At 36.1% G+C, this 6158-nt stretch overlaps 1 long non-coding RNA gene across 1 annotated transcript; it reads left to right on the top strand.

Moving 5' to 3' along the window:
* The first annotated feature begins 963 nt into the window (after positions 1-963).
* LOC113942954 lies at positions 964-5481 on the top strand. The gene is made up of 2 exons (XR_003526127.1): positions 964-1023; positions 5298-5481. It is a non-coding gene; the product is annotated as an uncharacterized LOC113942954 (long non-coding RNA).
* The last annotated feature ends 677 nt before the right edge of the window (positions 5482-6158 follow it).

Below are 6158 nucleotides of genomic sequence, written 5' to 3'. Positions count from 1 at the left end.
TTTTACTCAATTCTCAGGGTCAGGTTTAGCCCACCTTTATGTTTCTTTGAACCTTCTTGATTTTCATTTTGTTGTATGTATCTTAAATCAGCTCTGAATAGGTCTGTCTGTTTTTCCATTTGATATTCTGCTAGTCAGATCCCTCCTATGAAAAGTGTATGTGAAGCAAACCTACTTTTTGGAAAGTCAAATTTTTGTCTTCATGAAAAAAACTTTTGATTTCAGAAATGGCTTTTGTCAGTATATAAGATACATATACTTTGAAAGAGTATTCAGGAGCTGCAAAACATTTTCAAAATTGCAGACTTGTATCTCTGGCTGCTCAGCTGCCTTTAAAAGTTGACTGCAGATACTTCAGTTAAAGCATCTTTACATAGGTCTTGAAGCACTCGAGGCTTTGCGATCTCTTCAGAGAGCCTGTGCTTACGCCAAAGGGATGTTACTTCCTCAGCCCAACATGATTTCAGCTAAATGGGGTAATATGCAAATTCATCACACAGCATTACCACTCACCATATGTACAGAGTCTGCCTTTCTCTTCAGTCAGAGGCTTCTCCAGATTCCCTCACAGACTGACAACATTGTGACAGTGTTTTTAATCTTAACATTCTATCCCAGACCTATACATCCTATTTACCTGAATAGTCCTGAAACAAAGTATCTTATATTAGGAAAAGTTTAGAATACAATTGAGTTGATGTAATTTATATGCACATGTATACACACACATATTTAATTACACACATAGAAACACGCAAATACACATATATGTATACATGTACATACATGTACTTCTCCCTAAAAAAAAATTAATTCCAGAAGCTGCGCAAGTTTGATAGTGGATTTTTTTTCCCCAGCAAGGAGATTTTCTATGAGAAGTAACAGCTGATTAGATAAGAAAGTAATTCTTTAAAATGGAAGACAAGAAAGATAAAAAATCTTCTCTATTGTCTATCTTGTGCAGCCCAGAATTTTGAAATTCTTTATGATGAACAAAACCTGTATAAAGCATGGAGAAAATGAGTAAGTGATCAAACAAGGTTGTTTCCTCCATTTAAAAAGTTGTGAGAAAGAGTGGATTTGTTGCATTCAAATGTAGGTTACCCAAAATGTGAATGGAAACATATTCTTAACATTTTTAAGTAAGGACGAGGAAAGATGTGTCAATGAAAGTGATATCAATTCAAGTAAACACTGTCATTTACTGCTAAAAATACACTGATTTATATCCATTTAAATATATATATGGACTGACATGTCAATGTAGGAAAAAGAGACAGAACCAAACAGATAAAGGAATCAACTTGGTGCAAATGTGTGTGACATTCAGGAGGTCTGGAGTTAAAGTATTAAAAAGAAAAAAAATCAAATCTGCTCTACAGAAGTTTTCAGAAGTTACAAAAAGGATTGTATCAGGCATTATGCGATAAAGAATACTAAATTTGTTCACTCTGGAGAATGATTCAAACCTTAGGAACAAGGCCTTAGTAGGGCACATTTTGCTCAAAATTAGTCACGTGATAAATGGTTTTCTGAAATGGAACCCTGTAGGAAAGTCAGCTAGAATTGCTGTTAGTAACAGTAACCCTGTGGGATATATTATTGGGAAAAGTGGTTTTAATAAATAATACATTTTTGTTCAGGGACACACACTGAACATAAATGTTCTGAAACAGGGTATTGTGCGAATGAAGAACTTGGAAACTGGGATACTGGTAAAAAAAAAAATAAGAAAATGTTCAAGAACCTTTGATCCAGCTTTCTTTTCCCAGCTCTTAACACCACTTATGGTTTAATACCATCTTATCGCCACTGCCATTAGAAAAAGTTACCTTACTATAGTTATACCACTGCATGCAGTGTTCAAACAGTCCCCTCAGAAGTTTTCATTTAAACTATAATAAACAAAAATGGATGTACCTCTATTTTGCTCAAACTAATATGTTATATATTGTGACTAAATGCGTAAGAAAAAAAAATCAGGAATACTGCATATTACTTTCCCTGTGGGTGATCAAAACATTATTTAGCAGTTCTATAATTATGGTGTATTAGGAAAATTCACATTCAGACTTGCAACATCCACCTGAATGGGTAGACTAGTTAGAGAACCCTGAGCTATAATAGAAATTATAAAAGAGAACAGTTTAAAACATGCTAGCAGACTTTTTATTGATAATGTATTCAACTAAGTTTGTTGTTAAAAAACCACAGGTGTAAAGCACATGAAAGAGTAATTGCCGTGACAGTTCAATGCAATTGTTACATATTACATATTAGGGCATATTTTTACTATTTACTTAAGATATTTTTGCACCTGAGAAACCACATCTGAAACATCATAAAAAAGGAAAAGTTAAAAAAGGAACCATAAAACCAAATGAAAAAGAGAACAAGAGTTATAAGCACAGTTGGTGAGAATTGTCGTAAGTGTACAAATGGACAAGGGACTGCTGAATGTTCTCATATGCACATTTTCCACCATAGGAAGAAACCAAAATGTACTTACCCACAGACTGTTGAACACTACTGAGCTTTCACTAGTCTCCTGGAACATTAATCACTTGCAAAATTTAAATTGCTAATGTGAATATAAATTAAATATATAATCTTTTTCTCAGAACACAATTTCTTTACTTCTCTCAGAAATTATTCATCAGTCTGTAATTTTTGGGCTAGTTCTCAAGAAACCTTCACTCAACCTTAATGATGTCTCCATCTCCAATTTGAGTCAAGTGAATTAGAAATTGCAAAAACCCCCTTGGATTATAAAGCTAACAAGACAATACAGTACAATTATGGGAGAAAAAACCCCATGCTTGTACCCTCAAAAAGGGGAGAAGTAGAGACTTCAGAAAGCCTGTTAGGGACTAGACTGTGGTTATAGATTTTACATGGAAAGCAATCAAATTCAACAGTAAATCCCCTTCAGAGATAATTCTGTTTGAAGAGAAGACAAGCGTAATTGTTACAACACACTTTTGTCTATCTTTGGCATGTAACACAACTACGTCAGCTGCCTAATTAATGAAGGCTGGCTTAGACCTAAGTCTAAGGAATTTAGAGGCTTGAGTTTTGGCGTGAGTCACAAATTGCACACTTAGGTTCAGAGGAAAAGCACAAGCAATAATATGACCACTCAGACAATGGTTGAAAGATTTCAGCCTGCTGGATTGGGATTTACATGTTTAAAACATACAGAAGTTCCTGGAGAAAACCTGTCTACAGGCACTGACAGTTTCTCTTCTTGAAAACCCTGTGGTTGGCAACCATGGATTGTCAATGCACACGCAGAAAAGCCCAGTCTAGGGGGAAAGCATACCTGACATATGGAATTCTTTTGCAACTGAACCCCAGCAAGTGGAAATGGTGTAAATGGACATTTTTGCCTTCTGTGGACAAGTGAATTGGAATACAATTCTGCCAAAATACATGCAAATACCCTGAAGACTCAGGTGAAGAAGAGTTGGAGTAAAAGACACCTCTATATCTAGTGGCTGGAAATGGGCTTTCTTTGCACAACCCAAAAATTAGAGAAGAAAAAATTAAAGGAGGCTGTCTGTTGCTCAGTGAGGAAGGATATCCAGTGTTGTCCCACAGAACAGGCTGACCCTGCATATTTCCCACGGCTAGTGTCACACAAAAACTCTACACTCTCCAGGAAGTAAGACTGAAAATCCCAGTTCTGCTCACGTCTTGATATAAGTGAGACTCAGTCTTGTGTACTGCTGGCCAGGAATTACCTCCAGCCATGACTTATCTCATTGGCAATGGGATGTCTTCCGTAGATCTCTTAGTGTGTTATGTCTCCTCCTAACTCTGTAGCTGAGGGAGAATAAAACATATGACCCTTCTAATCACCAAACGATGAAACAAATACAGGCAGGATATTGCCTTTTTAATTTTTTCTTTTTAAAGACCTTGTCCTCTTCCACCAGGCACCTATTCTGGGCAGACGATTCAGTAGTTGGATTATCCGAGTCTGTGACTGGTGCCTAGGATTGTCTGTTGGTTACCTTCATAAACACCAGGGAGGAACAGTTAGTTTCCTGAGGAATGTCTCAATGGACCTGGTTCCAGGTCTGCTTCCAAACGTCTTCAGAGGTGTTGGTCTCCATCACTGACTTTATAGGAAATGTAGGTGTTCCATTTAGGGGGCAAGGTGTCTGAGGCTACAAACTTCAGCCGTGTTCACTTGTCTGGTGTCCAATATACCTCAATATGTTAAGGGAGAATGGTGATATTGTCTGATAATTTTATACATTTTACTTATATACCTGTATAGAGAGATATAACAGGTGAGGTGGAGGCCAAAAGGAGCCATTGGGGAAGGACAGAGTTTTCCTGAGGGTGATGTGGAACACCTAAGTAAAACTCCAGCTCTGAATTGCCCTATTTCTTTACTTATTATTGTTGAGCTACTTTGGTTAATAGAGGTAAATGTCTTAAAGCTGACTGTCTGAATACGAGTTTCTGTAGCCTGACTGCATGCAGTAATGTATGCAGTTCAGAAGATTCAAAGGTACACTGGACATGTTGCAAAGGTAGTATAAGTAGAAATATTTTCTGCTAGTCCTGCTCTCTGAAGATGCCAGTTGTTTTCTGTTCACTGCCCTTTGGTATAGCCATACACCAAGTGCTTCATTGTATGAAGCACTGAAATGAAAAAATCTGTCTTGTAATGTCAGCAGCACAGCACTGACCAGCAGTAGGAGGAGATGATGTATTGTTTCTGGAACAATTTTTAAAAATTGTTCTTGGCCTGATGATTACCAATTGTTTGCTGACTTCCAAAGTGCTGCAGCAAATTCATGCATCATATCAGGGAAGCTTTTTTCTTGTCTTAAAAAATATCTTCTTGATTTTACTTTGGCATTTATTGTGAATCAGAATCTCATGGATCTGCTCATTACTTGCATCAGTTTACTCATTGGTTCATTACACAGCTGGTTGGAGATGCAACTTCATCTTTCTCAGAGGAAAATGGGACTTGTTTGAATTGATCCAAATGGTGGTAAAAAGTAAGACTGGAAAATAAGATTTCCTTTGTTTTATTAGAAAATTATAATGTTCCCTTAGTGATAATAAAAATTTAATGAAAAGCAATTAGCAAAAGAAATAATTTTCAATAGAGGCAGTAATGTTCTATTAAGTCATACTTGATAGCTCAAGAGAACTCTGTTTTATCTTCAGTATTAAACTCTATGACAAAGAAATTACAGAATTTCTGTCAGGCATAGTATGATTTATTTACCATGAACATGCAACAGTGACTGGTAGTATCTTTTCTATGACAGGATGAGAATCAAATTCAAGGCTTTCTGCAGATATAAATAGCAAAGCACTATCAGCCATAAAAATTTTGTTGGATCTTACCTCTTATGGTGATTAACATCCTGTGATGGAAGTTTAGTCATGCTTTATTTTGAGGTTTCATTTGCAAGTACTGTACAAATTAATAATAAATAGACCTCTCAATTAGTGGTTTATCTGTTTCTAATGCCTTCTGGGTCAATAGACTGTCTATAATAATGGTTTATATGCATCTATTGATGTGCAGTCACTATCCATGAAACATTATATTACTGTCTGAAATGAGGAAATAATACCTATTAATCACATATTACCCATTGAGAATACATCCAATACATCCAACACATTAGGAGTGATGAGATAGCTCCTCCTGCAAGATACTCTCCTTCAGCAAAATGCCTTTGTTAATTTGGCTCCAGGAATGATCTCAGAAATGAAGGAGTGTTGCATTCCCTGTTGCTGCCTTCCACGGTTTGAGTAGTGCAAATTTGGAAGGGAGATTTTACTTATAAACAACTTATGTCATCTAGGTTGAATTAAGAGAATGTTAAGATATAGAATTTTACAGTGACACTTAGAATAATTGAAGATACAATAAATGGCCTTTACAAAATGAAATAAAAATTGAGGGCATGGTGTACACTAGAGGGACCAGGAAAAAGGACAGATGCTTGTCCTCTGAAGGCTTTATCCCTGAAAGGGTAAAATAAAATATCCTTCTGTGTTTCCAGACTGGTTTTAAGTTGTGAAGCAGTAAATAATTTAGTGTTTCTGTGATTCCAAGTATCTTTAATTTCTCAGAAACTCTGAGCATATTCCTATCAAAGTTTTAATTCCTCTCCTGT

The sequence above is a fragment of the Corapipo altera genome, unplaced genomic scaffold (assembly GCF_003945725.1).
Source record: "Corapipo altera isolate COAL_440 unplaced genomic scaffold, ASM394572v1 0, whole genome shotgun sequence".
In the NCBI taxonomy this organism is placed as follows: Eukaryota; Metazoa; Chordata; class Aves; order Passeriformes; family Pipridae; genus Corapipo; species Corapipo altera.
Note: the sequence above shows the minus strand (reverse complement) of the source record. Positions and strands in the feature narration are given on the sequence as shown.